The sequence below is a fragment of the Zeugodacus cucurbitae genome, chromosome 3, assembly GCF_028554725.1.
Source record: "Zeugodacus cucurbitae isolate PBARC_wt_2022May chromosome 3, idZeuCucr1.2, whole genome shotgun sequence".
Lineage (NCBI taxonomy): Eukaryota > Metazoa > Arthropoda > Insecta > Diptera > Tephritidae > Zeugodacus > Zeugodacus cucurbitae.
In genome coordinates this window covers 42485654-42496479 of record NC_071668.1, presented here as the reverse complement: position 1 = coordinate 42496479, position 10826 = coordinate 42485654, and positions in this window count along the sequence as shown.

Sequence of the window (10826 nt, the reverse complement as noted above, 5' to 3'; positions counted from 1 at the left end):
GATTGATTTCTTAGATGGGCTAAATCGGACCACTGCCACGTCCACAAAATGGCGGAACCCGAAATGGCATAAAGTGCCATTAATAAAGCTATGAAAGTAAAATTAGGTACAAAGGATCGCACTGTAAAGGGGCATATTTGGATGTAATTTTGGTACATATCTCGTAAACTACTAAAGCTATATCAAACAAACTCTCTTAAACCATTTCTTTTAATCGGATTATAACCACGCCCACCTTCCACGCAAAGGTTATGTTGAAAACTACTAAAAATGCTTTAATAGGAAAGGAAAAGTAAGGAAAAACCCCAGAAACCTGAAATTTCGTTATAAAGATGGTACATAAATGCTGCACTCAAATTGGAATACAAAAGTTCAAATTGGCTCCTCCCACTTATGGGTCCAAACCCATACGACAGAAACTAATCTAATTTCAATGAAATTCGGTTTATAATATATTCCAGCCATCCCAATAATATGTTGTGAAAATAGGCCAAATCGCTTCACAACCGCGCCTACTTCCTATAACCAGAACTGTGAAGTCAATCTGAATCGTTTACTTTATACAATATATAAAGTAAGCACTAGTGAAGATATCGAAACAGAACTTTACACAAATACTGCATTTATAGTTTCGCATCGCCCTTCTAAAAACCGAAATTGGACCATAAGTTTAAAATTTATAGGGAATATTTTTCTTCTAATATTATGTCTCCGTGACAAAAATGGGTAAAGTCGGGTCATAAATTCAGCTAGCTTCCATGTACCTAATATTAAGGTTTCCAACATTCAATGTACTTTATACCATATATATGACGAATATGTGAGTCAAATTGTGTGTTATATAATATTAATTAATTTAAATAAATAAATTGCGAGAGTATAAAATGTTCGGTTACACCCGAACTTAATGCTTTCCCCGTTAATTGAATGCCCAATTTTTGCTCAATTTCTTTTACACATGTTTCTAGTGTATGTTTCTTTTATTTTTAATGCTTGGTAATTGACCTTTTTCTATCAAATATTTATTTTGTTTTAGTTTTTCTACTAAAAATTTAGAAATGTCGTAAGTTTCTATTTTATTATTATTATTTGATCCTACTTCTACTTCACTTTCACTTGACGACACGTTTGCACTTCTATAACATTAGATGTTTGATCTCCCTTTGCTCAAGTAATTGCAATTGGTTTGAACTCATTTTTATGCATACGAAATTGAGCAAATGCTGTTGCTGTTTGATCGAACTCGACTTACGAGCAATTGCTCACATGCCTCAACTCAGCGCTTTTACTAGTTTTTATGCATGAGGCCCATTGTTCCATCGTCTGCGGTATTCGCCGCTGTCAATGTCCTGAGGACCGCTTCTGCACCATAAAGCAGGGCGGGAATGATAAGCGACTCGTAGAGTTTGATTTTGGTTCGTACAGAGAGGACTTTACTTTTCAATTGCCTACTTAGTCCAAAGTAGAACATGGTGGCAAGAGTGATTCTGCGCTGGATTTCAAGGGTGACATATTTGGTGTTGTTGATGCTGGTTCCCAGGTATACGAAATTATCGACGACTTCCAGTTATGACTGTCATACGTGACGTGGGAGCCAACACGCGTAGGCGCCTTCTGTTTGTTTGATGACAGGAGATATTTCGATATAAGCAGAACTAACGGCGCTTAGGTTCTAATCGTCGGGCAATGTTTCATCCGACCATATTCTGCAAATGTATTCTTCAACTCACGGTATCTATACCACCCCGCAAGGGTTGTGGTTGATGGCAACGTTAGGAGTAGTCTGCTTTCTCTCGACTGCGAAAAGGCAATTCTTATCGTACTAGCTCGTTTTTTGGAGTGGCCTCCAAATTGTTTCGGCTGCAGCAGTACGCATTTAGTGTAAGATGCCGCTCCACAATCCCCTTATATACCTCTGAAAGCAGAAGTACAAGTCAAGTAGTAAATCGATCGGATGTCGGTTCCGACATCAAACCTTTCCTGTATTTGTTGACGGATACTTATTGCTGCACAGAAGTGGATCTGCTGAAGATACCTTCTTTACTTGCCATAGAGTTCAAATCGTCATGCACGATTTTGATATCGTGGCGAAGGCAGTGCTCTTGGAACGTTCTACGCGCTAATAGAAAATATATATGTTAACATCGTCCTTCTCTTCCTTCAGCTTGTCCCGTCGCGTCCATCGCAGAGGCACCGCAAATAAGGGTCGGACATTCCACCAAGTCGTGATTCTTAAAACGATTGATCAGTAATGTATTCAATATTAAATAAATTGTTCGCCGAGATCTTTTAAACTTTAGCAAATGAATGTAAATAACCAATTTTTAATTTTTGTAATAAAACAATCAACACACTTATATTAGCATTCAAATCCAATTTAAAACAATAATAAGTAAGGAAAGGCTAAGTTCGGGTGCAACCGAACATTTTACACTCTCCCAATTTATTGATGTAATTATATTAAGATAACGTACAATTTGACCCATATATTCGGCATAAAGTCCAATCATTATATGTATATGGTATATGAGGGCTGATGTATTTTCTAAGCCGATTTCACTAATTTTCCCCACCAAGCTACACTATATACAAGACTATATGCTTAATTTTGCTAAGATATCTCACTACTAACCGATATATGCGGAATACAGCCCGCACATAATTAGGTATATGGGAGCTAGGGCAAGTTCTGAACCAATTTTAATAATTTTTGGAACAGAGACACACAATTAGGAGAAAAAGTGTCCTCTGAATTAAATTAAAATATCTGAAAGATTTGCCGATATTTTCGGTAAAAAATTACCCTTAGGCACTGAGTTCTTCGTGTACTTACTTATAGTCCGATTTCGAAAATTTTTACATAAGTGTAAACAATATTTGTGCAAAGTTTTTTTCCGCTATCTTCATCGGATCCTTATGTATATATTATAAAGTCAACGAATCAGAGGGAATTTATTTTTCATCCATGTTGTCAGGGTGTCAAGAAAATATTATATTCCGAAATTCATTGAAATCGGTCGAGGAGTTCCTGAGATATGGTTTTTGACCCATAAGGGGGCGACGCCACGCCCATTTTACATTTTGTAAAAAAATCTTAGTCCATCTCTTATGTAAAGTTTAGTGTTTCTGACGTTTTTCGTTAGTGAGTTAACTCACTTTTAGTAGTTTTCAATATAACCATTGTATGTGAGTTGGGCATGATTATAATCCGATTTCTTTCATTTTTGCACTGTGTAAGGAAATGGCTAAAAGAAACAACTGTAGAAAGTGTGGTTTATATAGCTTAGTTGGTTTGCAAGATATATACAAAAAACATATTTGGACGCGGGGCCACGCCCACTTAAAATAAATTTACATCTAAATGTGCCCCTCCCTAATGCGATCCTTTGTACCAAATTTTACTTTCATAGCTTTATTTATGGCTTAGTTATGACCCTTTATGCGTTTTCGGTTTTCGCCATTTTGTGGGAGTGTCAGTGGACCGATTTTGCCCATCTTCGAAAGCAACCTCCTCAGCTTATCGCTTGCACGAACAGACGGACAGACATCCGGATTTTAACTTCACTCGTCATCCTTATCATTTATATACATATATATAACCCCATATCTAACTCTTTTATTTCTGGGTGATACAAATAACCGTTATGTGAACAAAACTATAATACTCTATGCAACATGTTGCGGGAGTATCAAAACGAAAATAATCAATGTAAATGCGCAACATCTCGTTTACTTACACATGCGTTCAACAGTACGTTGACTACAGTACTTTTTTTGCGTAAGTAATCGCAACGTAAGTTTGGATGTTGTAACGAAAGTGGTACCAGATAAAACTAGAATTGACAATCGAAATCGATAACTTGCCAGATTTATCCAGACATCGATATTCGTAGTTTCCAAAATGTTCGATTGGCGATGTATTGCCAATCCACTATAAAAGGGACTGGCAGCAAAACACTGTTCTAATAAGAGATTGGTCGTGGTGTTAAGTTATAAGGATTTAGAAATAAAGATTAGTGTATAGCCATTAATGTGAGATTTTAATTATGAATTAAAGATATCACAACCTTAAAAGGAGTTGGAACAACGAGGCTTAGCAACGAACGGGTTGAAAGCAGAGCTACAAGCCCGGATGCGAGAGGCCATGGAAGAAGAAAAAAACAACGTTGACGAATATTTTTTTGAATCGGTGTTAGAGGAATCAACAACGAAGATAGATAAAAAGGAAGAGACTCCATGTTCGTCAGGAATAATGGACATGAACATGTTTTTGTCTGCAATATCGCAGATGTCGTCACAGTTTGAAACACAGGACGCGCGTTGGTTAACGCGAATGGAAGAACACACGCTTAACAACAAAGTTGTGCTTACAAATAAAGGATCAAATGCAAGAGCTGTCAACGCAGATACCAGCTCCATTTTCTTCACAGTTAAAAGAGTCGGAAGCGAATGAGGTGTCTTCACAGTTGGAAAAGCAGGAGGAGGTGTCAATGGAGGTGACCTCAAAGAGAGCAGACATGTTAAGACAGCTGGAAGAGCATGAGGAGAATGTACGTATGTTATTGGCGTTCAACCGTTTAGCCGGTTATAGCCGAATCGATGAGAGCGGGCCACTCTTATCTTTCCTTCGCAGTTCGGCGCTGGTTGGAGATTCCAAGTGTAACCAGGTCGCTCTCCACCTGGTCCCTCCAACGGCTTCCTCCGGCGGGTACTGCATTAAACACTTTCAGGGCTGGAATGTTTTCGTCCATTCCGACAACATGACCTAGCCAACGTAGCCGCTGTCTTTTTATTCGCTGAACTATGTCAATGTCGTCGTATAACTCGTACAGCTCATCGTTCCATCGTCTGCGGTATTCGCCGTTGCCAATGTTCTGAGGAGCATAAATCTTGCGCAAAATTTTCCTCTCGAAAACTCCTAGTGTCGTCTCATCGGATGTTGACATCGTCCAAGCTTCTGCACCATAAAGCAGGACGGGAATGATAAGCGGCTTGTAGAGTTTGATTTTGGTTCGTCGAGAGAGTACTTTACTGTTCAATTGCCAACTCAGTCCAAAGTACACCTGACATCGCGGCATAAAGACAGCTCCTCTTCGTGCTGTCGAAAGCAGCTTTAAAATCGACAAAAATGTGGTGTGTGTCGATCCTCTTTTCACGAGTCTTCTCCAAGATTTGGCGCATGGTGAATATCTGGTCCATGGTGGATTTTCCAGGTCTAAAGCCACACTGATAAGGTCCAATCAGTTTGTTGACGGTGGGCTTAAGTCTTTCACACAGTACGCTCGATAGAACCTTATAGGCGATATTTAGGAGGCTTTTCCCACGGTAATTGGCACAGTTTGTGGGATCTCGCTTTTTATGGATTAGGCAGAGCATACTGAGATTCCAATCGTCAGGCATGCTTTCTTCCGACCATATTTTGCAAAGAAGCTGATGCATGCACCTTATCAGTTCTTCGCCGCCGTATTTGAATAGCTCGACCGGTAATCGATCGGCCCCTGCCGCTTTGTTGTTCTTCAGGCGGGTAATTGCTATTCGAATTGCTACATGGTCGAGTAATGGAATATCTATTCCATCGTCATCTATAAACCTTCGTTAAGTCGCTTCATTTTTTCATAAAATTTTCGAGCATTCCCTCTGTCTGCCAGCTCCTCAAGCTCTTCGTACTCACGCATTTCGGCCTCTTTCTTTTTTTGTCTGCAGATGCGTCTCGCTTCCCTCTTCAGCTCTCGGTATCTATCCCATCCCGCACGTGTTGTGGTTGTTTGCAACGTTGCGGGGTAGGCAGTCTGTTTTCTCTCCGCTGCGAGACGGCATTCCTCATCGTACCAGCTTGTTTTTTGTCGTTTTTTGTCGCCAATTGTTTCGGCTGCAGTGGTACGCAGTGAGTTTTAGATGCCGTTCCACTGTTCCCTTATACCGAGATGCTGATGAGTGCTCTCAGAGAGCAAGAATGCAAGTCGAGTAGAGTACTTCGTGGCTCTCCGTTGCGATTGTAGCTTTTCGAGGTCGAACCTTCCTTGTGTTTGTTGACGGGCGTTCTTTGCTGCACAGAGGCGGGTGCGTATCTTCGCTGCAACCAGATAATGGTCCGAGTCTATATTTGGTCCTCAGAGCGTACGCACGTCTAAAACACTGGAGACTTCCGTCTATCGCAAAGTGATCGATTTGGTTACGCGTGTTTCGTTCAGGGGACAGCCAAGTAGCTTGGTGTATTTTCTTATGCTGGAATCTGGTACTGCAGACGATGTTTCGTCATGGAGGCTGAATTTTCCGACTGTTGTGCCAAAGACACCTTCTTTACCCACCCTGGTATTAAATTCGCCAAGCACGTCTTTGACATCGTGTCGGGGGCAGCGCTCATAGGTACATTCTAGGCGCTCATAGAAAGCATCTTTGGTCACATCGTCCTTCTCTTCCGGTGGGGCGTGGGCGCAAATAAGCGATATGTTGAAGAACCTCGCTTTTATGCGGATTGTAGCTAGACGTTCATCCACAGGGGTGATTGCCAGGGCTCGGCGACGTAGTCTCTCTCCCACTACAAATCCAACACCAAATTTGTCCTTAAATCATTATCCTTAAAACGTTTGCAGGGGTCGTCAACAAAAGGGGGGTGTCTCATCCGAGGCTTTCGATTTTTCATTGGTACTTCGTTTTTATGGGTGGGTTCGCCTTCTCACTTTAGATCGCCTTCAAACGGATGTTTGTTAGCTACCCAGAGGAGGATACTTGGTCTAAAACCGGAAGTCGTGAGCTGCTTGAATCATGAGGAGAAGAATCGTTTCTGGCTACTCCCAAGTGAATGACAATCAAAAACTTTCCTCACTGATCCCATCCCCCTATGGGAAGAGAATATGTCCACATATGTGGAAGCAAATGAGACGTGTATGTCAAGACCTTTGAAAGCGCATGGAGAGATTTTGTTAACACAGTTGGAAGTGAATGAGGTGTCCTCAAAGTTGAAAGAGGAGGAGTCGATTGAGGTGATCTTAAAAAGAAAAGAGGTGTCAACACAGCTGGAAGTGCATGGAGAGTGTATACTACCGCAGGTTTCAGCACAGGTGTCTACACAGTTAAGGGAGCAGGAGGCACATATATCGACGCAGGTAACCCCAGAGATGGCAGAAGGGCCATGGACAAAAGTTTGTAACTGAAGGAAGTACAAGAATCTCAACTGAAAGCTACAGTTGTGAAACGTACAAAAAAAGAAGAAATGTCTGCAGAACCTCTAGTCACAAAGGTTATGGTTGCTTATATCGAGTTTGGAAAAGTGAAGAAGGACAAAGCTCCCGATCTCACAAGATTGTCCGGAATGAAAGATTAATTAAAGTTCGCAATGGACGCACAATTCTTGAGAATCACAAAATCCGTGGGAAAATTTAAGAATCAATTTTATTGACCGACGAGATGGCGGACGTGGACATCAAAAGTTGGGAGATGTGCCATAAGCTATGTGTCCGGAAAACACTTGCAGTTGTATTCCATCCACAGTTCGATAGCATGGTAGAACTATTCATCCGATATTTGGAAGAGCATTTAAGGAAGGTACAGAGGACGTCGATATATCCTCTTGCTGTAAAGGAAACAACGACGTAGACGACTGTGAGGATAATTTTTGGCTACTAATTGATTTAAAGTTAAAGATTAATGCCAATGGAAAAAGGAATGTTAAAGTGGACAGCAGTGTCCTAGAAGACAAGATTAAAGGATGAAATCCTAACAGTTTGGTTTTGGAAGTGCGTCTAATCGGAACGATCGGACTTAAGTGGAGGGCAGTGTAACGAAAATGGTACAAGAACAAACTAGAATTGACAATCGAAATCGATAACTTGTTTACTTACTTAGAGTTGTCGAGTAAGGACAATTCTAAAGAGAGAGTTGTCAAGCAAAGTGTAAGCAAGTTATAAGATAGAGTTGTAAAATAGAGTATTATAACGAAAATGGTACCAGAATAAACTAGAATTGACAATCGAAATCGATAACTTACCAGATTTACCCAGACATCGATATTCGTAGTTGACAGAATGTTCAAGTTGCGATGTATTACCAATAATCGACTATGAAAGGGCTGCCGGACTGGCAGCCAGACACAGTTCTGATAAGAGAGTTGTCGAGTAAAGCTATAAGTTAGAGTTGTAAAGTAGAGTATTGAGTAATAAAGTGTTACATTATAAGGATTTAGAAATAAATATTAGTGTATAGCCATTAAAGTGTGACTTTTAATTGACAATCCAGGGATCGAACTCGAGGTACAGTTTTATCGTAAACGATAGATTTTGAAAATCCGTTACAATTGGTGTCAGAAGTGGGATTGACAAATAAAACTCCGTAGGAGATAATGACCAAATTGTTCAGTGAATTAAAGATACCACTACTTAAAAAGGAGATGGATCAACGAGTTAGCAACAAATGGCAGTGTTACAAACCCGATTGCGAGAGGCCATGGAAGAAGAAAGCGAAAATAGAGGAAAAGGAAGATACTCGATGTTTATCAGGGGTACCGGACATGAAATGTCAGCTCAAATGTCGCGGATATTGTCGCAGTTTGAGGCGCAGACTCCGTCACAGTTTGAACCGCGGGACGCGCGTTGATCAAAATTCATGGCAGAGCTGTTATAGCAAATGTCAGCTTAAGTTTCTGCAAAGTTAAAAGAGAAGAAGGAAAATCCTTCGAAGGAGGCGAACTCTTAAATAGCAGAGGTGCCAACACAGCTGGAAGTGCAAGGAGAGATTTTGTCAACACAGTCAGAATGAACACAGTCAGGTGAATGATGTATCCTTCCAATTGAAAGAGCAGCAGGAACTTTTGTCAGTGGATAAGACTTCAAATAAATCGGATGTGTCAATACAGCTGGAAGAGCATGAAGAGATTTTGTCAACACAGTCGGAAAAGAATTCATCGACGCAGGTGACACCAGAGATGGCAGAAGTGCCATGGAAAAAAGATTGTAATCCGAAGGAACTACAAGAATCTCAATAGGACGCTCCAGTTGTAAAACATGTAATGCATGGGCTAGTAGAGCTGAACAAACGACTAAAGAAAGAAGAAATAGCTACAGAACGTTCAATCGCAAAAGCAAAGTGTAATTGTTTTAAGTTTCTTATATCGAGTGTGGAAAAGTAAAGAAGGACATAGATCCCGATCTCTCATGATTGTCTGGAATGAAAGATTACTTAAAGTTCACAATAAGATGCACAAAGGTCCAAATCAAGGATTCTTGAGAATCACGAAAGCCTTGGAAAAATGTAACAATTAATTTTATTGTGTTTGTTGTCGTCAATCAATGAGAGATTGCGTTGCACTTTAAGGTCGAGTTCCAAGAGTCATGGCCATATGAAGCAGTTCAGTTCGCGAGCTCCATTTGAGCGATTCGCCATGGTTGTAGCTTGTCCATTACCTAACAATAAATCAGAAAAGATAAGTGTTTTGTTGGTCAAGACATAGGTGTGCCCAATTCGTAGTAAAGATACATCAAAAGTTGGGAAATGTGCCAGAAGCTATGTGTCCGGAAAACATTTGAAGTTATATCACATCATCGGACTGATATCATGGTGGAACGATTCATCCGAAATTTGGAAGAGCATTTTAGATTTTGGTGGACAGGTATCACCTCAGGTACAGAGGATGCCCATATATCCTTGTTCCTGACTTATCGACCTGGTGTCCAGGAAGGCGTAGACGACTGCGATAATAATTTTTGGTTACTGATTGATTTAAAGTTATGATTAATGCCAATGGAGAAAGGAATGCTAAGGAGGATAACAATGACTTGGAAAACGAGATTAAAGGTAGAAATGCTAAGCGTTTGGTTTTGGAAGTATGTCTAATCGGGACGATCAGCCTTAAGTGGAGGGCAGTGTAACGAAAATGGTACCAGGATAAACTAGAATTGACAATCGAAATCGATAACTTGCCAGATTTATTCAGACATCGCTATTCGTAAAAGCTGCCATCGATTGGTCACTTCTCTGCTCGCTATCTTTGGGCGCTGTTCGCCAGTCAAAAATTGTACATGTGAAAGCAGCAACAAACTTATCTAGTGGAATTCGTGCAGGAGAGTATGCGGATACCTCATTAAAAATTCCATCGTCGCTTGCTGATTGCTGCCAAATTTTGTTTTGCTTATGTAGACTATTCACAATGGTTAAAACGACTCAAAATACCAATTTTAGACAAAAATTACATTACAAATATATATTTTTGTTGTTTTTACTTTAAAATACATTTAAATTTTTTAAATAAAACGTAACGCATAGAAGAAGTTCGAAACAAAGGATTAAAAAAAAATGTTTGTGCAGATTTAAGTATTTCTCCACCTAAGAAAATGGTGCAGCACTATTGCGCATGAATAAGCGGACATTTTAGCGCAGGCTTGTACCATAAGTGCTGCCAATCTGTTTGAATTACAGAATAGTGCGTTCTATTGGCTTTTCCATTACGCTTAGCCAATCGATGACAGCTAAAGATTAATGTATTGCCATTAAAGTGTGATTTTTATTGGACAATCCAGCGATCAGATACAAGGAAAAGTTTCAGCGTAAACGACAGATTTTCTAAATCCGTTACAATATAATTAAATATATTAAATTGTGGTAAATGTGACGGTTGAATGTGGATAATAAAGAATTAATGCCATTATTTCTTCTGCTAGTTTTCATAAATATACACTTAGGTTCAAATATGAAAGAATCTGATATCGTTTGAAAGTAACCGTGCAAAGGCATATATGCTTATAAATCTTATTCTGTGTGTGATATATATGTATTCTTCAAAAATGGTTTGGAGTTGATTGGGGTATCTAAATTGCAAACGTAACATAAGGCCA